At 45.2% G+C, this 26,883-nt stretch overlaps 1 protein-coding gene across 1 annotated transcript in view; it reads right to left on the bottom strand.

The window, feature by feature from the left end:
* The window catches only part of LOC143209588 (protein FAM76A), a 78,117-nt gene that overhangs the window by 3,649 nt on the left and 47,585 nt on the right, over positions 1–26,883 (bottom strand). Inside the window, exon 7 of the transcript XR_013009108.1 lies at positions 7,525–7,699. The gene's annotated coding sequence lies outside the window, so the exon portion shown is untranslated. The remainder of the gene's footprint in view (positions 1–7,524; positions 7,700–26,883) is intronic.

Raw genomic sequence — 26,883 nt, 5'->3', positions numbered from 1 at the left:
TGTGCGTCTAGGAGAAAAAAAATGTTTAATATTAACCGTCACACCTCGCCGTGCGACACTCGGTACATAGTACGTCATCACGTTCAGCGATCCCCACTCCGCGCGCCAGCGCTCCCTACTCCACTACGCGTTCCCACTCCACTGACCTACTTCACACCAAAGGAGATGAGTGTGGTTTTCCGTACATTCAGTTCCATTTCGGACAATTTCGGACTCCGATATCAAGAGACCTCGTCCTTCGTTAATAACTCCTTAACATAGCCGCGGACGCTATTTTTGCAAAGGAAAATGTTGCTTCAAATGATCTCGGGAACCTCCCATTTCCGGTTTGTTGAAGGAATTTTTAGACACCCTGTAGTAAATATAATACAAGGCTCTTACATATTACATATTAGATCGTTGCATAAGTTCGTGGCCGATTTTCATAAATGTCGCAAACTATACTGCACGGCGGAGTGTTAATAAAAGAATTATATGTATAGTCACCATTCTTTTCTACTCGTACAAATTGATTGATTAATAAAGCTGTATTCTTTAAAATTTAACCATTAAATTTTATCTTCAACCAACTGACATTAAAGAAATCTGTGATTTTACTCCGTGTTAATGAATTAACAGAACTGTTGGTCGATGTGGTGTTTTCAACGGTAACCAAAGCAGAGAATACATATTCTTCAATATCATCGCATCTTTCTAAGAAAACGACGACGGCCTTGAAAGCTCGGAAAATATGACCTAGAGAAAAAAACTCCGTCACAATAATTGTCTTACTGAACCAAACATTTTTTCGTATTACTACAAACATATTTTCGGTGGGCGTTTTAGGCACCTCGGCCTGAATATTCCAATAGAAATCGCACAAATTCTAACCAAATTCAGTCTCGTTATTTTTGTAACACAATACATATTAGCCAGTTTGAATGCTCGGCAGTGTTGAATGTCAGAATGAATGTTAAATGTAGGAATTGAGTTTTCGTATTTTCGAGGAGGATTTCGATGGCGCAGCGGAGGGTTAATCGAGTCGGATCTCGTTTTCTTAGGAACCGCGAGTCTCTGGCTGCATTCCAGCGACGGAGGGTCCAGCTCCCTTCGACGGGCTTCCTTTTTTCGCGCGTCGGAACAAGCTGGAAAGCTCAGGTGGCCAGAAGAGGAGAATCATTTAACGGCGGCTCGTAAAAGTCAGAAGCACGGGGCCGTAAAGGCGTTATTCCGGCGCACCGGTGATTTCGACACCGAAAACCAAGGAGGGGAGCTGTTGTTGTCGGAGGTCATTCGTCGGTTCAACGTTCGGGCCGTTTACCTGGCAGCGACGCGGAGCGGAGCGGCGCGGAGCGGCGCGGAGCCAGCCTACGAAACCTTGGCCATTGAAGTTCCGCCACGCGTCTAATTACCATTTGTCCGGGGACATCGATGTTCGAGGCGCTTCCGCGAGTCCTCTCGTTTCTCGTCTTCGATGCTCGTCGCCTCCGGTGAAAGAGAGAACTAAGAGAGGTGACAAGATCGATCGACCATCGCATCGGGGAACCATGTTTCGGAATTAATCGCGTTCGTTTCGGAGGAGGAGAGGTTGTCCGCGCGGACACCTGAACAGCCGACCGGCGAAGAGTGCCTTGACCCTGACAGAGAATTCCGCAGCGGCGAAGAAAAGTGCGAAGGAACCGATGACTCGGTCCGAGCCGCGATTCGGGTCGAGTCACCTTCGCAACCGGCGGAAGCGAGCTACGGAGGAGGAACAAGCGACAGTGACGTAACTTTTCAGCGTCGAGCCCTCCACAGGCTCCTCCCGTGTCTCGTTCGAACCCGCAAAATTGACCGTGACCAAAACGGCGACCTGAAAACGAATATGGTTTCAGGCTCTTCGGCTCGGATCATTCTCGAAAGCATACAGGGTCTGTCCGGAAAGTAATGCGACCACATTAAAAAAAAATCTATTAAACATATGGGTACAAACCTTTAAATTTCTTCAAAGTAGGATCCTTGGGCGTTGACACATTTTTTCCAGCGCGATTTTCATGCTTCGTATGCTCCCTGGAAGGCGTTTTTTGGAACCTCTCGTAGTACCCTCGTCACAGCCTCTTTGACCCGCTCCACGCTTTCAAAATGGCATCCTTTTAGCACATTTTTAATTTTTGGAAACAAGAAGAAGTCGGCGGGAGACAAGTCAGGCCTGTACGGGGGTTGGAGAAGTGTTGTGATCCAACTAAGAAGTACCGTTTACTGTTTTCCCCGTAATCTACGGAAAAGTGTTGGTTGGAAGTGCTCGACGAGGCTGCGACGAGAGTACTACGAGAGGCTCCAGATAACGCCTTTCAGGGAGCACAAAAAATGTGTCGACGCTCAAGGATCCTACTTTGAAGAATTTTAAAGATTTGTACTCATATATTCAATAGATTTAAAAAATGTGGTCGCATTTCTTTCCGCACAGACCCTGTACTACAGATTTGTTCTTGTGGGGCAAACTGTCAGCATACTGACCGTCGAGTGTTTCACACAATCATTACACTCATTTCATTCGTAGAAACGATCAAATTTATTAACCCTTTGCACTCGTTCATCGAGTGTGACTCGACATCAGGGAAAGAGAAACGTAAATAAAACCGGTTTTTATATGTACTTGGTAAAAAGCAAGTATAAATTACAACAAAGCTAGAGAACTATATTTAAGTAGCAGTGGATGAACTGTCCTTCCAAGTAAATTTCGAACAAAACATTTAAAACAGTATGGAGTTGTCGGCAATAAAATTGAAAAATAATTCGGTATGCAGAGGGTTAACGATTACTACTAATCCTTAGCACTCGAGTGGAGACTCAGAGTCGCCATGTTGGAATCTAAGCTTCAACTGCGAAGAGTTAATTGCTTGATGAAGAAGTCTGCACCTTACACTATAATTCAGTTTATTTCAGAACGAGTAAACTGACATATTCTCGACTACTAATATTATGACTAGATTGCGGATTTCTATGCAAAATAAAAATGTTCTGCATTGATCGTGGGCAGCAGAAGTGAAATAAAAATTGATTTCATCCCTTAATGATCTCGTCGCATTAAAAACGACGTTAGAACATTCTTCAATTTTCCTATTCTGTTATTGTTTTCTATTTCACCCAGCCAATTTCTTCATAACTGCATAAAGATCCGTAGTCTAATTATGACAATCAGCAATTGGAGGCCGATCACTGATGACCACCACGGCAGTCGTCGTGTCAGGCTTCTGTACATACAGTAAGGAGCATAACTGATTCCACACACTTTAAATCAGAACAACTTTTTTATGAATGGATCAAACGACTTCTATTTCTCTGTAAGGCTAGAAGAATTAGTTTAGTAAACGATGTGTAAAAAATATGTTGAAAAAATGCATTTGGCCGGAATTGTGAAAAACAATAGTAAAAATTGATTTTCACAACTTTTTTAGCTGGGCCAATAACGAAAATTCAAAAGATGTGTGCGATTAACTGGTATAAATTACATACGCTCTGAAAATTTCATTGAAATTGGTTAATTGGTTACGAGTTGTAAACGAACAAAAGTGGTAAAAATTGCAATTTCTAAGATTTTTGGCATTTTTACCACTTTTGATCGATTATAACTCGTAAACCAATTAACCAATTTCAATGAAATTGTCAGAGCGTATATAATTTATACCAGTTGACAAAACACATTTTTTAAATTTTCGTTATTGGGCTAGCTAAAAAAAGTTGTAAAGTATCAATTTTTAGTAAACACTTTTTAGTAAAAAAAGAAATCACTGAACTAATTCTTCCAGCCTTACAGAGAAATCGAAGTCGTTTGGTCCATTCATATAAAAGTAATTCTGATTTAAAGTGTGTGGAATCAGTTATGCTCCTTACTATAGTTGCAGTAGGTCGTGATCACGTGTTTCTATTTCACTTTAGACAAATATGAAAGGAATTTACGAGATGATCCATCGATGGTGTCACCGATAAGCGCGAGAGAAGGGAATGGATATTTTCGGCAGGTTCGACGAGCAGTTCTCTGAATGGATTGAAAACATCATCCGGCACTAGGAGAGATCAAAGACCGCACCCCTGAAGAAAGAGAAAGAGAGGATAAGAGGAGGGAAGAGAGGAGGAGGCAGGCAGACGAGAGCGTCGTCGTCGAGGTTACGACTTATCGACGAGCGACTCGGAACCATTTCCCTTTTCCTGGATCCCCGTTATAATAGCCCGTTCGAGGGCCGATCGAGCGGGCTCCGGCCGATTCGATCGGCTTTCGGAATTCGAATAAGTCACGCCAATGAAAGAAGCGTCCTCGGCTCCGGAGTAGGGGCCTCGAGGAATGGCGAATGGGAATGGGGAATGGGGAATGGGGAATGGGGGGAATGGCAGGGAACGGGGATGTGCCGAAGAAGGAGAAAAGTCGAAGCAGCGGGTGGGGATCGGATCGCGGTGGAGGTGGCGAGCCGAGGACGACGGAGCCAGAAACGAAACGAGAAGAACGAGACGGTGTGCGGTGGTGGTAAAACTGTGGCTGTGGTTGTGGCCGTGGCTGTGGCTCGGACCGGCATGGCAGGGGAGAACGTAGAGGTGGGTAGAGGTGGCAGGAAGAAGGACGAAGGAGACGAGGAAGGAGAACCGAAGGGAGACGACCGAAGCGGCGAGCCGAACGAAGACACAAGTTCATATCCAAGGAGATGTAGGACGATGGCCCGGAGTAACCTCCATCAAGGATGGACTTCCATCCACCGACGACCGGGACGTACTATACATCCAGGCCTTTCCTCGCCAGTTATGCGAGCCTGGATAATCATCCTGTAGCGAGCGGCCCCGATCCTCTTCGTGCCTCCTCGCCGCGCAACCAGCGCCGAACGACCGCGAAAACGCGATTCAAATCGTTTTCTACCTTTTCCGCGCGTTTTCCCTTGATGTAATCTTTTTCGGAAAAGACTCTCGATTTTCTTCCTCGGTCAAGGCCCCTACGAGACCTACGCGAAATACGTACGAGAGTGTAGTTAGGTTCGTTTAGCGCACACACGAATTCCTTGCTATTAGTTCTATTTAGAAGATTCATACTGCGGAAGGTTCTTTCGGAGAGCAACAGGAAGCGCACGGTTCCGCGGCGGAAATATAGGACGGAATAGGTCGAAGAGCTATTTATTCTCGCGCGGGATCGGTTTCTTTTTTCAAGACAGTTTGGTAAGGAGACCAGGATTATTGGACCTGAAAATGATCGTCGATCGTCGCCGACGAGGGAACCGGTGCGCGGCGCGGGCTGCGGAGCATGGTCGATTAATAATTCGTTTGTCGGCGAACGGGAGCCGCGCGCGATGGACAACGCGCGTTGCAACATGCGGGGTCGACGACCGTCGAGAAAAAAGTATTGTTGTTTTCTTTCGACGGCCACGGCCGCCTCCGGCGAGAAATGACGCTCGCACGCTCGCACGCTCGCTCGCGCGAAATCTGGAACAGGAATCGCGGAACAGAAAACGAGGGAAATTCTCTCGTTTAATCTTTAGACCACCGATCCGTGATCGCTCGTTCCAAATTTGCCGAGCGTTTGCTCTCGCCTGGATCGCAAGGCTGAGCCATGTGAACACACGTTCCCCCGGACCACCGACCAAATTTTTGGTGGCTCTGTTACGGCACACCGTCACCGGTATCAGGAACGAAAGTGTTTCGGCGCGGCACGAGCAGGCGAGGAGACAAGGATGGACATCGTGTGCCTAATGATTCACGAGGAGTCGGCCCAGCAGCCACCGCTCCTCGCCGAAATGCCACCTCGATCTAACTTTCGCTAATTGCGATCGGGATGTCAAAGGCTCCGCTTCGGACCACCGCTTCAACGTTTGCTCTTTGGCTCGCTTCGAGCTCCACTGCTCTCGCGACCGTGCCCAACCACTTCGTGGTTTCGATCGCTCGCGGACGCGTCGCGAGATATTTCTACGAGGCCACGAACACCACCGAAACGGTGGTATAATATCGAGGCTGGCTCTTATTCTTCTTCTTCTTCTTATTATTATTATATACGGACCGAGGTCCTTTTATACAAATGTGTACAGTTTTGACAGTATAACTGGTATAACAAAAAGAAGATATGACAAAAAATCCTGACATAAAATCGTAACCTAAGTCTTAACTAAAATTTACATAAAAATGGACCGTGCGAAACTAAACAAATACAGGTACGATTAACATATAGTATTGCGCAATTTTGTTTTGAATGTCTGTAACGTGCCATTAAAAAGATCGATATTGTTATAAAATATGTTGGAGCAAGCAATAATGCGATTTAATGGATTTCTTATTCCATATGAGGATTTGGATTTCATTGTTTGAAATCCTGCTCTCGTACTCAAAACACGTTCAAGTACGTAGAAATTGATTTGCCTAAGGAGTGCGGGACAGTCTATATTGTTATTAATTAAATGGAAGATAAAGCTCTGGTCAGAAACTGTTCTACGATCGGATAATGTTTCAAGGTTGACTGTGTTTAATATTATTGAGTAATTATGATCAAAGAATGACATTGGGTTGTTTATTCTTCCGACTACGATCGGAATGGAACTTAATTTGTTCGTTGTCGATTTTCAGCCATCTTAGCCATCAGATATACATTTTCTGCGGCACAATCCTAGAAAAATAGGAGCCAAATAAAAGGTTCTTTCACCCTTGAATTGATTCATGTGCTGAATTTAATAAATACCCATTTTTGTCATAAAAATGCAAAATAACCTAAGACAGTCTACTCAAAATGTATGGATTGAACATCGCGTAGAAACGCGAACGGGTGAAAAGGACTGAAAGAACGCGTCGTGGTTAAATTGAAACTTTATTGTTTGATTTGCGACGGTGTCGGGTAGAAATAAAATGGCCTGTTCCGCCTACGACGCTCTTTAATACGAAAGTAATGTTAATCTTTCGTCCGGGTAATACTTAGAACGTCTAGATCGTTCACTTAGCGCAAACGGCCGTCTCGAGGAGATTAAAAGATGGCCGATCGGCTGGCAAGGCGCAGAGGTATAAAGCGTCGAATAAGAAGCTTCCGGAAGACCTAGTCCGAAACGAAAAGAGCATAAATCGCGTTCTCGGGGGGGCATCGAACGCCGGAGGAAAGGCGATCCCGGTAAAAAGCTACGCGTCCTAGTAGAGAAGACGGTCGCTGAAGAAGGAAATCGTGACAAGTCGGAACAATTCCGAGGCATTCCGCGAGATGGTCAGGCCGACGAACTCTGTGCGCTTGTCTGTGCGGTGCTCGATGCGACTCGATTCGACGGGACTCGACTCGCGCGATTCGCAAACGTGAACGCGAACTCGAACGCATACGCGTGAAAGTAATGGTCCGTGGCTGGTGTGCGTTGCAAAGCGCGTGTGTGTATGCACTCCGTGTTGCGTGTTGCGCGTTGCGCACGACTCGCTCGCTCACTCGTTCTGTGTGCCTGCACCGCGTCGCGTCACATGACTTCGCCTTAACCCAGTGCCGGTGGCAGTGCCCATGGAACGAGCGGTTTTTGGGTCTAGGTCTATCGAGGGCGTTCACCCTGCTTACGTTGTTAACACACTTACCATGCTGCCTCGCTCGACGAACCGAGCCTCGTCGCTGCCACTGCCACTGCCACCAGACCGAGAGAGTAACGTCTGCCTCCGTCGCTATGACCTCCGGCCACGTGGTCAAGAGGCTTCACTTTTAATCGTGCTCCGCTCGGACGAACTCCATCCTATGCCGGTTCGGCTGCTGCGTCTGAAAACCAAAACACCGACGTTCAACGCGTCCGTTATGCGATCTCTTCCTGTAGATCGTATCGTAGATTGTAGCACGGCCCGTTGACTAACGCGATCGAAATTCATGGCTGCGACTCGTTTCGCGCGCCTTCGAGACGCTAAACAACTATATCCTGTTTTCAGAAACAACTCCTCGACTCGGCGCGTTTGACTTCGACCATTTGCGATTCTGCGTCCAACTAGACGTTGGCTTTACCGTCAACAGTTCCTTATTTCATCTTATCATTAATAATGTCGTAATTAGCGTTGGTGCCTCACAAGGAGCCCGCGAAAACAGAAAATGCACGGAGGGTGGTACGTATGTACGTGAAATTCTAGTGTTCCTTACTTAAATATAAAAGTTTTGTGCATTCATTTTAAGAAGGAGGGGCCACGCGCGTAAAAAATTTTTTCATCCTTTGATAATTTTAACACGTTGAAAGTACGTAGTAAGTTTATGTTTCTAATTTTTCTGAATCTTTATTCTATTTTTAAATTGTATCTACCCATTTTTGCCATAATTCCATAAAATCCGCAGTCTAGTAATAAGCAAGTTAAGCCTTTGCACTCGGAGCTATTTTAACTCGAAAATTAAACATTTCTTCCGACCTGGAATATCTTTAAAAATTTTATGGATATGAAATTCGTATAATACCTCGCACAACATCTAAATGTTTAGTAATTGATTGGATACCGACATATTTAATAATGTAAACAGTATTTTGAACAATGGTACGGCAATTTCGAGTGCTAAGGGTTACTAGAGCTACCAATGGAAATATAATTGAACTATGTCATTTTGTAGCAAGTTCTAACGTGAAGAAGAGAGAACACATGTTGGATCGCGAAGGGTTTAATGCTAAGAACGCCATCCGTTGCAATAGCTGTTCATCCTACGGGAACATTATAAATGTAGTTGAAGGCTCGAATGCCTCTTCCGCGAATACATGAAAAGATCGCAGGCAATTATAGGGTATGCACCTTAACAATTAGCACTGCCTTCTCTTTCGATTAAGAGCACAGAAATGGAAGTATGTTCGGATAGGAAATAACGGAAGATAACGACTCTAGAGCAGCTCTTCGCAGCTAATCTACGCGCCCCTGCTCTACAATGGAATAAAGAAATCTCGATCTCGTTGCTATTCTCCGGCGTTTTGTTTGGAAAACAAGTTCCGCGCCGGTTGAAACAGCTTTCGGTCGCGTCGCCCCGCTCTCAAAGGGTTAATTTCCGGCCGTTAGTTTAGTTATCGGTTTTTCCGACGACAGACGATTCTCGACGAGGCCGCCGACATTGCGGAAGAGCAGAGTCGCGTCGGGCTCGTGGAATTTTTCTGGTGCTCCGATCGCGGCACAACACGATGCGAAAGACAACCGATGACACGGTTCCGCGGCTAAGCGCGTCCGAAGTAGATCGGTGAAAAGCGAACGGCGTCCGTCAAATTTGATGGGGTCGTTGTCCCGGGACGATCGCCAGATCGGAAGCGCGTGCTCCTCCCGTTGGTATTGTGATCTAAGCGGCAACGCGTTCGTCTTCGCGACAGACGGAAAAATTCGTCTGCCCACGCTCCCAGGACTCGGGAATCTGTCGCCGTTCCTGCTTGTCGGGATCCCACATGCGTCGCACAAAAATTTCATGCCATGAAAATTATATAAGGTGGAGCGGGTAAGTCCGTTAATTGGTTATTTTTAATACAATATGAACGAAATTTCTCTAGCTTGTATTTATTAATGTAGTATAAGTTAGTATGAACTATTCTACATAGATGTCGCTCAAGAATAAAGGCGTTTTCCTCGCTTAAATCAACCAATGCTAAACAGTCACGTGCGGGGTACACGTACAACTTCGAGGTTACCCTGAACGTGCAATAGTTTACAAGTTATTAATATATTCTGTGTTGTTACTTTAGGTAAGTACAACAAATATTGATGTTACATTAAATAAACCGTTTTTATTGCATTTTTTTAAATTTATTGAGAAAAACACTAAGATGATCTTGCCCCGGAGGTGTTTAAAGAAGGATATCTCTAAAACAATGAGATAGAAACAAAAATTTCTTTGGTATCGTATATGAGCCCCATTTTACCATTCAACTTTGTCCTCAAGACAGTTAATGTATCTTTGAAAACAACAAAAATGTTTGAGGTACAAACGTTAGGTGACTCACCCTCTGTAAACAGCTAATTAAAATCATATTCCGAATCAACAAGCAAATTTTTTGATGTTATTTAAAATTTGTATGGTAAAACACGTTCAAAGGTAGTTTTACGAGGATTGTTATCTATTCAAGTAAAATATAATATCAGAACCAGACTCCACGAGTTAAAGAATCCCTAAACCGTCCTCTTCGTAATAGATACTGCATAATTCAGGGAGATATGAATTTTGTCCACGTGTTTTATGATCCTGACTCCTTCAGCGTCGCCTCGAGATGATTCATGGCTTTCGGCGAGTTCGTGAATCGTCAGTGTTATTCGATGACTGGACCTTTCCTCGAAAAATAGTACTTCCCCGATCGTTTCCAGGACCGAATCGCAGGAGAAGACCGGGAGCGGACTGAAGAGCGCAGATGGGGTGGTCGAGTGTCCTTCCTCGGCGCCCATACTCGCGGATGGCTCGCAGATGTTGGCCATTCGGGAAAAGGAAACTTCGCTGCTACACTTTTCGAAGGAGAGACTTCCACTTACAGACATGTGGCCTCTTTTTCTTTGTGATATTTGTTGACCCAAGTCTTAGCTTTTGTCTCGGTTATTCGAACTACACCGTCGATTCCACATGGCGAACACTCGAAACTTTCCCTTCGTCCCTTGAACGTGTTGCCCAGCTTGATCCCCGACCTGGGTTCTTACCTACCTACTAGGTAAGGACCACTAACCTCCTGTTGTACGATTTGTCGCTTTTCTTATAGTCCTTCTCTTTAACAGTTATTGGTACTCTTGTAGACGTTAATACAGTAATTAGCAAATTCCACGGAACAGATACATACAACAAAACGACGAATTTGCACGAACGTTCTCAGTTGGTAGGATGTTGTGTCGAGATTAACCTTCTTTCTGTGCATAGGGTTCAAGTGTATCCCAGGCTGAGATTGATCTTCTATCTAGCGCTTTTGTTTACTGAAGAACATCCTAGAAACGAATCTACCTGCTTAAATACGACAAATATTTTTAATAACGCAGGCCTCTAAAGCAGTTTTTAACCGACTTCAAAAAAGTATGTGCCTTTTTTCGCTTCTTTTTTCTATGTATGTTCACCGATTACGCCGAGATGGATCTTGAAGAGTATGTCCCCGGGATGGTCCCGTGAAAAAGAAATTTTGCATTTTTGCATTCCTTACGAAAAATCGTAAAATATCGCAAATAAAAATTTGCGAAAAATGAATTATTAATTTCATGTATGTTCACCGATTACTCCGAGATGGATGGAACTAATCAGGACGGAATTTTTATTGCAAATAACCAATAAGACCGAAAAACCATCGAACGGTGTTCTACAAATTCTGCTCGTTCCACTAAAAAGTGTGAAATAAAAAAACTTTACAAAAAAAATGCAGTAAAAAGTATGAAATAATTTCCATTTAATGTATGTGAATACACACGAACTTAAATACCATACAATCTTTTCGGAGGCGGCGCAAAATTGAGAATTTTCGACACTGGAAATTAAGAAAATACTTAAATTTTTCTACATGATTTCACATATTAATGTATATTTTCTTCCCACCTACTGATTTTGACAAGTCCATCATATTCCAATGAAATCATAATCAGCAACATCTGTCATTTGGAAAATTTTCAATTTTGCGCCGCCTCCGAAAAGATTGCGTTGTATTTAAGTTCGTGTGTACACAGATAAATGAAATGGATATTATTTCATACTTTTTAGTGCGTTTTCTCGGAGTCGGTTTAATTTTTTTTATAAAATTTTTCTCGTAAGTGCCAAGTCGGCGTTTCGCAATAAAACAAAACGATGACTCTTTCGCGGCGGTCACATTCAGACACGTTGAAATACGTACACAATAGAGGACATTGATCGACCAACACGGCATCACCTTCGCTTCGAGAAGCGGTTCACGGCGCGCATCTTTTCGATGTAAATGCGACTCGGTGGGTTCGGGTGACGAAATTCACTCTCCCGTTCGGTCGGACTGAAACGGGCCGGGGCCCGGGCCCACTACTTTCGTTGACGGGCGAGTGGAAAAGTTTCCTAAACACGATCCGGTCGAAATGTCGCTGCGTTACCGTTAGTCCTGTCAGCAATGGGCGAACCTACACAGCGATAATCTACAATCTACAGTATGTCTTCACAGAGCTCTAGGGACTCGATGGTGGGGAAAGATCGAAAGCCCTACTAGAAGGTTCGTGAAGAATGGATGGAACCCACCTCGGGGACCGTTATCGTTATCGCCACCGAACTACGGAAGTTGGATGCAGCTCCGAGGACAGCTCGTGCTCGAGTAAACGAAAGGAACTTTCAAATCCGCGTGCGAGCGCGCGGCGATTCGTAATCGATAACCGTCTTTGACCGGTTAACTGGGCAACGTTTCCAGCCTGGATGCTCGGCCGATCGTAATTAACCAGGTAATTAATCGAAACGATGTATTCCGTTTCGCTCGGCGAGGAACGATAGTCGGCCTTTGCCAAAGCGTTTCGTTTTCGCGATGTAGTCGCTGCTCGCCAAATAAATCTACCTTTCTGCACACGGAGTTGAAGATACTAATTACTAGACTGCGGATCTTCATTAATTTATGGCTTCTGAAAAAATGTTCAAAAAATACTAGAATATTAAATTCTTATTCGTTTTACGTCTATAAAGGCTATTACCATTGAAGATCAGATTTTATTTCTGCGATTTCATTTGAGCATCGACGAATTCGCGTGCGAACTTTCCGGACAGCGAAGGAGCCTGTTTCCCGGGATTGGTGCGTAAGATTTCTATTGTACTCTGCGTCAGGGCTTCGGAGTCGGTAGACAAAATTCATAACTCCGACTCCGACTCCAATCCATCTCTTTTTTTATCTCCGACTCCGACTCCGACTCCGACTCTCCAACTTGAAAAAATATATACTCAAAATAATTAAGAGTTGTAATAAAACTGCATAAATAGTTTAAATATTTGTATTAAAGTATTAAAGTCCAAGAATGTGGAACAGATAACTCTGATACAACACAACACGACTGTTACTTTCTCATTTTCAGGAAATAGTTAGAAAATACGTATCAGTTCGAGAAATACTAAAGATAAAGTTTCCATTTTCGAAAATTAATATAATCTCTAATATTTCATAGAGACACGAGACACTTGTTGCTTTTACGGCTGTCTTTTCTCTTTTTGGCAGTGAACTAACCATAACTTTAACTGTTTCTTCTCTATATAGCACCGAGGTATATACATATACAATACGTCTGTACTGTAGATCGAATATTAGCAATTGTATACATAAATCTATTAATGATTTATAAACAAAAGAGTCAGAGTTGGAGTCGGCGTCGACATATATTTTCCGACTCTGACTCCGACTCCGGGGGTCGATTGTATAGCTATTTCTTAATCCGGCTCCGACTCCACGACTCCAACTCCGAAGCCCTGCTTTGCGTAAAGATCTACAGATTGCCATTATTTCGGAACAGAGCGCAGAAACTCGTCAACCAGACCGGCGTGTCTCGCGGAAGCGCGAGTACAATCGAAATCTCGAACGTTCGAAATTTCACGAGTTCGATCGCGAGGAGGAAGGCGTCGAGCGAACACGTCGTCGTGCCAGCGCGGCGACCATCGTCGTGCTCTCCCGATCGAATATGCGTGCCGCGTACGCGGTGCCCGGTGCTCGATGCACATGCACAACCGTGCACGCACACGCACACCCCGGCACGTATACGCAGAAGCGCACGTAGACGAACGCTCGCTCCGTTCAGGAACTGCGATGCGTGACCTAGTGCCGTTGCAAGCGTTCTACCTTCGAACTAGGTCTTCCTCGTTCCCAACTAAGTCCGCGCGCGCGCGTGCGTTTCGCACACATACACACACACACACACCCTCGAGCTTCTGTACACCGATCGAAGAGGCCAACCGGCGCGTACGAAGACGACGAGAATGCACCGGCGCCGAGCCCGCGATCCTCTCGAATCGAATCCGCGGACGCACCTGCGGTCAACGGACGCGTCTCGGCGACGATCGATCCATCCGATCGACCGAGCGAGGAAATTGCAGTCTCCAGCGATTTCCGCGACTTTGAGCGCTATCCCGTGGAAAAGACGCGACCAGGATCCTGTTCATTTAGGCCAGGCACCGAGCAACCGGAGCTTCGTGCCCTGAGAGAGCCACCGATTGCCCCCGGGAGCGACGCTTAGGGCAAATCGCGCCAAAGGGACGGAACAGACTGTCTATCGTTCGGAGCTTGGCAGTTGGCACAGTCCGTGATTGGTCCTGAGTATTAGGAACGATCATGGTGCACGTAGACTTCAGCCGACGTAATTGAATTTACGAATTGAAACGTTTGGCCGATCGTTCGATATTGCAAGAAGGCTCCGATCATCGTTGCGGAAGGCTAGATACCTAGTGTAGGGGCAATTGTGGACAATTGTGACGACGACTGTACGATATCAACAAACAGTTGTAGAGGGAAATGGAAGGAACACAATTTTTAACTTTGGGTCTTTTTCCGTACTAGTTACCCTTTTTCGGTTTTCCGCTTATATCTCGGAAACTATGCGTCCTAGCGATAAGACCATTCCATACAAAATTAAAGCTGACAAAATGTGCTACAAGATAGATTGGATTCAGTTTTTCGCTATCTCGCATAGTTTCCGAGATATCCGCGCTCAAAGTTCACTAATTGTGCTGAAGAGTGAGCTAGTCAAATAAGGCAAAAAACGGAAACTGTGCGATATAGCGAAAAACTGAATGCAGTCAATCTTATGGCACATTCTGTCAGCTTTAATTTTGTATAGAATGGTCTTATCGCTAGGAGGCATAGTTTTCGAGATATAAGCGGAAAAGGGGACCTTCTACGTGCCCCCTGCAGTCCGTTCATCTCCTTGGAATAGGGACTTTTAGTATGTTTATCTCTTAACTATTCCAAACAAAGTCCCAAAGTTAATTGTGTTCCTTGCATTTCCCTCTACACCCCCCTTATGAGCATTCATTGACTGAACTAATAGTTCTTCTTGATATGTTCTTACACTACCTTGAAGAATTGTCAATGTAAAGTTGCATAAGGCCCCTGCACCCTAAACAGGCAACCAAGACCGAAAATCCGAGATGCTGTCAATTGACAGTCGAAGGGAAAATATGAGATAAGGATTAACGACTGATTCTTTCAACTGAGGGTTCCCACAACAAACTAGGAGCGAATAGTCTCTTCTAAGCGCAATCCTGAGTAGCCAGTTCGGTTTGACGAGCAAGGACAACGACCCATGGGGCAATCTATTCCCGCGCCTGATTTAGACGATAGGGCTTCGAATCGATCGTCCTCGACAAAGCAACCGGTCCTCCTTCCATCGATATGTCGAGCGATGACTCGCCGAAAACGCGTAACATCTTCTGACGTCATCCTCTTACTCTGCCGGGTCCTCGTTCATATGTAATAACACAACCGAACTTGAGAACGACGTTCGCGAACAGACAAGCGTCTGGCTTCGGAGAATCGAGAATGGATTAACCCTCTGCTCGCCAAAGGGGTTTGGGTTAGGTGGCAGCTTTCAGCGCCCGATGACAAGCTTCGTCGAGTTTACTATTCCACTAGCAATATTAACAGTGGCTTCGACTCGGGCTACGCTATGCTCGACTTCGGACTCGCAGAAAAAGAGCACCGTTATTTCTCTGAATAGAATTTCTGCAAAAATTCAACACCTTGCAGCAAAAATCCGAGATCTCGCGGCGATAAGTTGGACGAAACATTGCGCAACATTTTGCAGGTCCGTTACGAGCAATGCATTTTCAAGATTTTCCGAAAAGAAGATTAGCAAAATTAAATTTGCAAATGTCCACCGGTTTGTTGTACTAGGTGTGCCGAGTTAGCGGGTCACTGAGAGAATCGGTTGTTATCTGTTACTCGATGTCCATGGTTGGTTCCAAGTTTGGGACCATTTTTAGAACGAACGAATTTGTTGGTATGTTTTTATGGGAGTTTTGTTACGTCAAATCCAAGTTTAAAGAGTGTACTTTAAGCTGTGGAAATTGAAATTCGAAGAAAATTGCGTTGATGTTCCAAAATTAGCTTCATCAACCCATTCAAACCTTAAAGGATAAAGTTATGTCGTGTTTGAGAGTTGGATCTGTGACTCTCGGTTGAATGGCACCGAGCGGGGGCCAGAATTCTCCAGAAAACTCCATTTCTTCGGGACTTTCTCGCGTTGGGCCTGGCCGGACGGGGGGACCGACGAATTCCGGCCTGGTACCGCAAGCGGTCGCGCCGAAATCGGCGATTACGTAAGATCGGCTCTTACGTTGTCCTGTATTCGCCGAGCGGAACGCTATCGAAACGTTTTCGGGGCCCGTTAGACGCAGATTTGTTTACGCCGGGAGGAACAGGTACGGACACCTGCGCCGCAGAGGCGGAAATCGGGAGCTGAAGAGGAAGAGCAAGATCAGAGAAAGAAAGATAGAAAGAGGGGGAGAGAAGAGAGAAGCGGGCGCGATTCCATAGGAGCGTGGCGAGGTGCGACGAAACCCGGCACAGCTGGGTCAATGCCTCGTATACAGAGCAGCATACGACTCGCCGACTCGCCGACTTTCCGTATATGCCCAGAAACCTCTGCAGAGATTCGCGGCCGTGCCGGCCGGCTCGATAAAAACGAATGTGTCACGGGAGAATTCCCTTTTCAAAGCGGAATCGTTCGCGCCGCGCCGTGCAACGCGATTCGCGAACCGTTCCTACTCGCTCCCGTTCTCATCCAGAAACCGTGCCGGAACACTCGCCGCGCTAATTCATTTTCACACGACCCATTAAGCATCGGTCTTCCACTCCCTGGCGGTTTTCTCACCATCGCACTGCGGTGAAAATCGTCAAAAAACTGCACGAAGGGTTTCAATTAAGCGAATATACTTGGTGCGACTAGTTTGTTACACTGATTGTCTGTCGACCAGCAATCGATGGATCTTGAGAAATCACTGGCTAGGCTGCAGGTTTCTGTTCTGAATTGTTCAAGGCAATCGGGACCGATATTTCTTACGCTTTTCTGCCAAAACCTCTTTCCTTAATAATTAGGTTTTACACTTTAATAATTCATCCTTTGTTATTAACACTAAACGTATCACCGTCGGTCAAAATGACCGGTTCCTGATTATTTATTTTACAATTATTGAAACAATAAATCTAAATAGAATCAATCTGGTCAGTTTTATAAGGGAACATGTATCAGCTATTTTTAAGGCTCGGTAGGTTTAGTGTTGATACCATTAAAAGAACTTTTAAACATGAACATGCACTGATACCGCGATGTTCTCTGCTTTGAATACTGTTAAATGAAAATGTACTCCTTCTTTTGGTAGATTAACCCTTTGACTCCGAAGCGACCGAACACAAGACGTGCTAACGAAGTGGTACAGCGAACGCAACAATCGTCACGATTGGACTGTGGATCCTTATGCGAAATAAAAAATGTTTTCATTGATTGCAAGACTTTCTTCTTTTAATTATCTGATTAAGCTGAAACCAATACGATGATTTGTTTAAATCTTTTTAATGCGTCCACTGTTTTAAATTGTGCTGACCCATTTTTTAATAATAATAATATAGAATAACGTATTAACTATGGAAGAGCAGCTTCGTTTTTACCTATACCTTGGACGACGAAAGAGACCAACCAAATCTTTAAAGAAATCTACAGTTACCTCTTAACGTTCGAACGATAATTGCTAACCCCAACATTCAAGCTCGTCAATATTTTTGTACCTCCAACTCCTTACAACTATTTGACCAAGTCGATCCAAGTGTTCAACCAATCAGCAAGGCTTTGTGAACACTTCTGCACAGCTAATTAAATTTCGAACCTACAAACGCTTCAATAAAAAGAAAACGGTTCGAGGCAACCACCTAAGAAACAAGCTTTTGCAACTCTCCCGAGAGAGTTTGTGAATCTTCTGTTTAATTTTTCTGCGTTGCAGTCGACCCGACGATGCTGATCAAAATAAGAACGTTCTTTCTTCCCGCGAATTTTCTCGCGCGTCGAAGAACGTTCGCGATCGCGGACGCTATTCTGGGTCAGCGGAGTTTCCGTTGCACCGGTCGCCGATTTACGAAGTCGCTAAGCGAGAGCAATTGCCTTTCCCTGATTTATCGTGGTTGAAAATTTCGATCTGCATCATGGAGCCGGATCGCGGTGCCTTGCTGGTGAATTACGAAACAGTTTGACGATCCAACGATCGTAGATTCGAGATAAACGGAGGCTTAGTCACGAGCTGGCCACGGCTACGAATTCGACAGGTTGGAAGTTTCAGGGTCGGCCGTTTAACCTCGAACGTTGAACCCTCCACGCGAAAAAAGCCTCGGTCCTGGATAATAGAACCGAACGACGCCTCGCTGTGCTCTTTCTCGTGGGTGAAGACGTAGTTCTGCTAGAGATTTGAGGGAATCGAAGAAGACACGTGCCGTCCATGGGTTTTCCAGCGTGATGCTATCGTTAGACAGCGGGTCTTTGTCGGATCAACTACAAGACATAGTATTTAAAAGCTCCTTTAACACGTTCCGTGCCGCTTTTGCTTGACTTTTCATTCAGACCATTTGCTTCGTTCTGCACTGCATTTTAGTGGGAATATATTCTACAGCAGGCATGTCAAACACGCGGCCCGCGATCAAAAACTTTGAAACATATATAACACATGTATAACTATAATTTCATAATCTATCGGAAGTATTATTCTGTAAATAGTGACGAATTTAATCAAGAAAGTGCTTAAAACCTACCATGCAGTTCTGATTTCCAAGATTCGAGTACTACTTGCGAAAGATTTGATTCCTTTCAACATCGAAGTAATTATAAGTATGTATCTTTTCGAAACTTGTAAGTACTCATTCCGAGGTTCGGTATCAGTTTGTATAAAATGTATAACATATTTGTATAAGTTTGTATAACATATTTGTATAAAACTTTTCAAATATAATCATTTTGAAAATGGACACGGTCAATGTAAAGCAGTGGACGAATTAAGAAGATTTAAGGACATCAGTGTATTAATTTCAGCTCGATAGGATAATTAAAAGAAGAATCGAATATTTATTCGGCTTCTGTGTCCTGCAGTCAATGCAAACATTTTCTATTTTGCATAAACATCCGCAGTCTAATAATCATTGAAACATTATTGCTTTTAAGTAGTAATCGAAACCCATGAAATGAAACTTGGTTATTGAAATTGACTTGGATTCGTGAGTACATATTAAACTTGATCCCATCCCTACTCCCTACCTCTACAGGGTTTCATCCCTACTTTTTCGCCGAGTGGGGGGAACTAAAATCTAGGTGCTTGAAGCGGGCCCAAGGATACGCCAAGGCCGCACATGTGGCGACCAAACCTTGAGGTTTTCCAGCCACCAGGAAACCAGACATGTTGTAGCTCCAAGCACCCGCCGCGCTGAGCCCTAGAGACGACGATTTTAGGCGTATTATCGAAACACAGGCCCAACGCCGACGTAGCCAAACTAAAAAAAGTCACGTATCGGGCCCAGTACAGAATAGCGATGTCGCTGGCATAATACGTCGCCCAGCGCAAGCCTCCAGAGATTTAGATTAAAAGATTCAGTCTTCTAACTACAGCATTGTATCGATAATTGTCCCAGAACTACCCTGCGGGGTGTACCCCCTTGAGGGGCCAAGAAGATCGCCGAGAAGTATGACATCATACGGCTCGGGTATATCGGTGAGACCACACTAATCCAATAACAAAACTTTTGTATTCTTCATTATTTTTTAATGGGATTTTGACCAACATATTCGTGGCATTTTTTAAATGAAAATGATACCAAATATGATACAATTCGGATAATATTTACAATGAATATAAGAATATTTACAAGGAAGAACAACGTATGGGAGGTTCTTTGAACTGTGCCGGCGCGCTGCGACTCTCCGGGTCTCTTTCTTTCCCATACTCTGTCCTTCTTTGCGTCGAAAACTTTCATCGTTCATTACACAAGCAAATATAATTGGAATTATATCATAATTGGTATCATTTTCATCAGAAAAATGCCACGAATATGTTGATTAAAGTCTCACCAATAAATAATGAAAAGTAAAGAAGTTTTGTCATTGAATTAGTTATGTTTACACTTCTCGGCGTGAAAGGCCTCTCGATCTCCACTGTCCTTTTCTACGTTCGGCAAAAGTCAAGGAATAGTATCCCTGGCGGATAATTGTCCCTGAGCAGACCCGTGTTGGGGACAATTATCGATAAAATACTGTATTCTGAATTACACCAACGCATGTTTTGCCATGAACGCAGGAACTCCGCTGTTATCATACATTTCCCTGTACTATGTGTAATTGGATCTATCATCGCTATCTCGAATTATAAATAAAGACAGAAGTGATTTGAATAGCGAGCAATCAGAGTTGTAAACAAGTGCGAGATTTTGACCGATTTTGTCTCTACTCATGGTTTGCACGCGGCGTTTAGCGTCGAGTGATTATAGTTCCTGTTAATCACGCGAGAGTTCTGCATACAATGCGGAGGTACCGGTTGGGCAAAACGCAAAAAGAAAGGGGGATCTTCATGTGGTGGCTTTTTTGCTTTTCGACTGACCGCTTCCAGATTTTTAATCTTATAAATATCAAGGTTACGAAGGTGCTTTCATGGGAATTGCGTGATTCTACTCAAAATCGCATAGAATCTGTTTTATTAGGTGAAACATTCCAGTCAGTTTTAATGCTCGGTAGATAACGCGTCGGGGATTCTTGGACACACGAATCAAATTCATTGACCCAACGCAGCGGCGCGGCGTTCGACGAGCCGGCAACGAGTTTCCAGTGACGCGAATTGAGACGACCAACGGGGCACGAGCCGGCAAAAAAGGTGGAAGGACAAAGGAGCGAGCGATCGGCTCGCAAAGGTTTCAGGGTCGAGGAGATCACGGAGAAAGGGAGGAGAGGGTAGGAATCGCTTGCGGAGGAGAACAGTGACGGGAGGATCGCCGACATTTGGTGATTCCGTTCGAGGAAAACGCACGAGCCCGAGGAATCCGGTAAATATGTCGCGACTCGATGTTGTCGGGCATCCTTGACGGGTTCGTTGGTGAATCGCGGGCCGAAAATCGGCAAAAATAACCGCGGAAGAAGCGGAGCCTTCGGGCCGGCGAAAAAAATCCCGTTGGATGGCCCGGGAGGACTCGGTCCGGCTCCGAGAGCAGCCACATTCGCGCGGTTTCTCGAGAGGAGAGTCGATACCGTTCGGTTCGCGGTCGAAGCCATCGCTAGGGACAGCCTCGAGGAAGCAGAGCGGTCGTCGACCCCTGAAAATACTCTTACGCATTGTGTGCCACTTCACTTCTGAGCGGTCTCGAGGCGAGCGAGGACGATGAACGAGCGAGCGTCGACACCGACCGAGGACGAACCTCGATGTTTCCGACTCGGTGTTACATTATAGCTCAACGTACGATTCCTCAAGGCCCCCCGTCCCACATCTAATATGCCAGTTGCGCAAAATTAGGCTTATTTTGTCCCTGTCCGTCACTCGCATTCTACTCGTTTCTACAGTGGATCCAAAATATATTCACCGAATCACCAATGTTTAAACTGTGACAACTTCGTTAAAAAAAGAAATAGTACTGCAATAAACCTGGACTCATTACGAAGCTTAAAGCCTCTACTTTCGTAACCCATCGTTCATTCTCGCCTAGGAAACTTTTACACGTTGTTGTAGGTGATAAACCGAAGACCCGAAAATGCACGTGTTTACAAATACTTTTTTAGTTTTATCCGGCTAGAGCCGCATTTTATACCGCGTTCTCCTCCCTTTCTTTCCTCTTTTTCTTCGTGCTGTTCTTCTCTCGGTGTTCTCGTTCCTCTTCGTCGGGCCTTCTCTCGTTCTATTATTCCTCGTCGTGTGTTACTCGTTCTGGCTCTCGAGCGGGGCCGGCTCAGGGCTCTCGGCTTCGCTCGGGCCCCAAAGCTAACAGTACTCCCGTGCCTAGCCTAGCCAGACATTGCGACCGTCAGGGACGTACCGCTCGGATTTCTGGACCCCAAATGAAAACGAACAACTGGCTGCCACGGGAGAAGTAACGTTACCGCGCGCTCAACCCCGGTCGCCCTTCGAGCAACGCGAACCGTTCCAGTCCGACGCATTTTTCCCTTTCTTTCGAGACCTGTCTCGGGACAACCGGAATTCTACGGACCCCGACAGAGGCCTCATCAGAATGCGTCCTAGACAATGCCTAGGCCAGATACGCGGCCAACTATTTTTCGAAACTGTATCTCCGTGGACTCGACCCTTTACTGGATATCGTAATTTTCTCTGCGTCACATCCTCAATGAGCCCTGGATATTTAGGACTCATCGGGACCAGTAGGCGCTTCCTCCTTTGGCCCATTAGGCGAAGAGAACCATCTTCGATGAGGTTTTGTTCTTAGTACTTTGCCCTAAATAAATACACTGTCTAATTACAGTACTGCGGAACGCATTCCTCCAGTACACTGACATTCCGTTCAAAATGTGATGTAATAATATTATTGCTAGCTGAGCTCGCCGGCATTCAAATGAATATTAATGACTAGACTGTGAACCTCTGTACAAAATAAGAGTGTTCAAACCAATTGCAACACACAGGAACAACATCAGCGTTTCGTTCTTCCTCCAATCATTTTAATAAGTTGTAAATAATGGATACTCGTGGAAAGTATGTTCAAATCAATTGCAACACAGAGGAACAACATCAACGTTTCGTTCTTCCTTCAATCATTTTAATAAGTTGTAAATAATGGATACTCGTGGAAAGTATGTTCAAACCAATTGCAACACACTGGAACAACATCAACATTTTCTTCTTGCTTCAATCATGTTAATAAGTTGTAAAGAATGGATACTCTTGAAATCTTTTAACATTTCCACAGTTTTAAATCGTGGCTACCCATTTTCGTAAAAAATGCATACAATCCGCAGTTTATTAAATGACACTATCGTTGGTTCAACGGGTAACTAAACGAATAAAAATTCTGTTCGGTGTTTCATAGACATACCAGCCGAATTAAAAGAAGGAGGAACGGCTGAAGACTCGAACGAATTGCGACAGAAGAACTCGCAAGCCTGGCGAGCACCACCGTGAATTCACGAGCGCGCGCCGACTTTGGACGAGGAAGGTCGAGCTGACGAAATTGCTGAGCAGCTAGGCACGGGAACGTTTCAAGGACGAAGTCTTCTATTCGCCGTTCAAGGACCTCGCAGGTTGTTGGACCTTGGTTCTACGGGAGCGAAGTCGAATTTTTACTTTTTTTTACTCTTAAAACTTTCGCATTAGGAGTTACGCGCAGAAGATATGGGAGGAGCACGAATAAATTAATCATTAATATTTATAATAGTTCATGCAAATTTTTGGTATGGGCGGATGAAGTATCGGAGTTATTGGGTTTTCTAGATAAGGATTCTTGATTTCTTGTGACAGTTAACGATTTTCGCGCAGCACGTCATCAAAGTATAGTCCTTAACGAACATTTAAAAAAAAATACCAATTGAATCGATGAAAAACTGAGTTGTCGGCAGATTTTTGTCCAAAAAGATCAGTTTCTCGCCCACTGTGCGTCGTTTACCATGATCGTTGGCCCACCTGCATAAAGCGGCGACATTTCTAATACTGCAACCAATACTGCAACGAAGTAGCAACAAAATTCTAACCATAAATGCTACTAGGGTACAGGCTGTACGAACTCGAAACGATAGCTCCCATCGATGTAACAGAGGCATCGAAACGGAAGCCGGAACGGAGCGTGTTCCAGGAAACGAGGTCCCATGGAAACATCCATGGTGCTGGCTATGGTCTTAGGATGGAAGGCATCGAACGCCCCGTAGACACGCGAGTCCGCCGCAAATCTCTGGGTCTGTCCATCTAATCACGCTAATCACCAGCCGTTCTTATCTCGCGCGGCCGGGAGCGTCGACGTCTGCCGACCGTAATTACTCGTCGCGGGGAAACGAGACGCGTCTTCGCAATGTAGGTGAAGTAGCTTTTCCACCTAACGGCTCGGAATCAAGAGGAATACTTTCTTTCTCGCCTCTCGAACTCGAACGTTCGTCCTGCCGCGATACAGGAATTCCTGCGGACCGGGCGAACTCTCGTTCATCGATAAGTATTATGCAGCCTGACGGGTGCACGGGAGTTTCGTTTTTCGACTAATTAGCCGCTCGACTCTCGCGAACAGGGCGAGTCCGATTTACGGCGGAGTTTCTCCCGCGTTCCTCCCTCTTGCTTCCTCAAAAATGTTCTAAGCGACTGTAAACCCTAGTAGCATTTATGGTTGGCCAACGGTTGCGATATGATTGGTGATTTTGTGTACAAATCCCCAACATAGAGCCTACAATTATTATAGTTGGTTAACTAACGAGAAATTCACGCATGATAATACTACATTGGCACAACCAATGTTTACCAAACTTGAACTAAAAGCTTATTAATTACTATTAGACTGTGGATCTTTATGTATTTACCAAGAAATTGATTGGATGAAATATAAAACAGTAAGAGATTAGAGAAAAAGGACGCTGTAACGTTACCTTTAATGTAACAAAATCATCAAGGAATGACATCATTTTTATTTTATTCCTACTTCCCACAATGCAGAATATTTTTATTTTGCATAAAGATCTGCAGTCTAATTATTATATTCAAAATTGATTTTCTGTTTTCTTATTTATAGATACATATTCGCAATTCGTTACTGTCGCGCAATGGTTGGCCCACTAAAGTTTTAGGCAAGCAGCAGGCAAAGGGGTAGTCGTCACATGTAGTATAAGAAGACCCTTTTGGGTTTCTTTAGAATGGGTCTTTGTTTTTTAGATACTTTGATTTTGTCGACGTATCTAGTAGCCCAGATGATAGCATCTTCGCGTGCGAGACACCTGTGTAGGTTCAGCGGTGGGGCATCAGCTTACTACGGTCGGGTTTAAGTCCGACGTGGGTATTAAGCTTTTTAGGGAAACAATCATCCCGAAATGTTGAGATCAAGCGAAGATCGGTGCAGAAATTTCTGAAGGAAACAAGGAGAATATTCTGAAGGGAATGTAGCAAATCGATGAGAAACTGCTGAAGGGATCGCGAGAAGATTCCAAGGTGGGAATGGAAAAATCGGCGCCGAAGCGGTTCCGCTGTACCGTAAAGTATGATTTTATTCGCTCGATCACGGTTCGGTCGATCGTTGGCCGCGAGGCAGAGACCTTTCGCGATCGGCCGAGATGTAGGTGAAGTTTCTAATGGCGAAGTACCGGCGAAGTCTGCTGGTGTCGTCAGGTACGCTGCACGTAGTATCTAGGTGTAGATGCCTCCGCTCCGACTTTGGCTTCGGGTCTGGCTCGTCGTCGCTCGGCAAAACCACCTCCACGACACGGAAAGAAGTAAACTAGTGCATCTCTCGGTGCACCAAGCACGCAACCACGACGCAAGAGAGTATTTTCAGGGGTTAACGAACTCGCCGCGGACATCTCTCGCGCCGGTCGTGTCATACTTAGCGCTTCTCTCAGCTCCCGCCGCGCCGCCGTCGCGATCAAAAGTAGACGGCCGAGCCGAGCCACGGGGAAATCGCCGTTGTGATTTTTCTACCGATTCCGCGAACGTGATTTTCGAGCTCGAGAACTCCGTTCGAAAGTTTATCGCGCGGACAAGCAACAACCGTCGAGTCTCGCTTCTCGGTCATCTCCTTTTCGATTTCGCGGTTATTTTCCGCGAAAAGCCAATGGATGTAACCAACTTGTACCTTAATTGTTCAACACGTTCGGTGCCGGCAATTTTTCATGGCTCGGATTCATTGTTCAAATGTATTATATATGAAATGTTCCTCCAACGTTCCTCCTTCATAAAACATTGGAACAGTTTAACAGAAGAGTTATCTACTAATGAAACTTACTACTGAATAAAAACTAAGTTAAACATATTGAAAATAGTACATTGACGTTTCTAATTGTCATATTTGAAATTGTGCCTATTCTAGTCGTAAGATCCCTGAACTCACTATGACTTCCAATAGATCAGTGGATGAAAAGGAACGTTCGACGAGGGGTTAAGGTTGATCAGCATCGATTCTAGATGTTCCCGAAGACGCAAAGGTTATCTCAAACGGAAAAGGAAGCTTTGTTTTGTTCCTAATAATGACGTAATTCGTCCCGACGCTCTGCGGATGCGTCGATTACAGCGCTGCACGCCCGCGCTTAGAGACTGTGCACCGTTTGCAGCGCAAAAATGCGATCTCGCCGGAAACGAATACATAAATAAATAAATAATAAATAAAGCTCTCGGAGCGGAGGCGGAGAGTGGAAGGATGATTAACGCGCGTTTCAATTAAAAATAGGAAAGTACCGTGGGGCGGGGTGAGCGGATCGAGAGGAGGGGTTGGTGGGGGCGTCGCAGACGAAAGGAAGCAAGAAGCGAGTTCTCTGAACGCCGCTCCGGCTGTCTATGACACAGATTGCAGTATGCACTTCCGGTAGACACGCGAAACACGCTATTGGCCTTCCGTCGTCTCGGTGAGCGGAAGCGGCGACGGAGGGGTGGGAGACGTTAGGAGGTAGGCGGATAGGCAGCAGGCGCAAGGTGAAGGTAAAGGTAACGCTGTAACGCCGTAATGCTAGAACGTCGAAGCTACGCCGAGAAAAGTGGCGATTTAGCGTGATCGCGCGAGAGAAGGCGAGCTCGCGGGCTCGGTAACGACGAGCCGGAGCCTAAGTAGTGCAAGCGTAAGAGTGCTCGATGCTAGAGGTCAGTAACCACTCGCGAACGCTCGGCTCCGCTCCGTTCCGTTCCGGTTACCCGCTCCGCGAGGCTCAGCGGCTCAACCGATCGTTCTCCTCCTCGTCCTCCGCGTCCGTCTCTAGCTCGCGTCTCGATCAATTCGTTTCCTCGTCTAGTAGGCTTTATCCGCGAACAGCAAATCCGAGAACGTTCCGATTTTCCGTCGCGTTTCTCGCTTTTTCGCGTCGCGCTCGCTCGCGGAATCCAGTTTCCCTTTCCTCGTCGCTTGGACACGCGGCTCCTCT

This window comes from Lasioglossum baleicum, chromosome 6, assembly GCF_051020765.1.
Source record: "Lasioglossum baleicum chromosome 6, iyLasBale1, whole genome shotgun sequence".
NCBI lineage: Eukaryota > Metazoa > Arthropoda > Insecta > Hymenoptera > Halictidae > Lasioglossum > Lasioglossum baleicum.
This window is presented reverse-complemented; position numbering and strand designations above follow the sequence as displayed.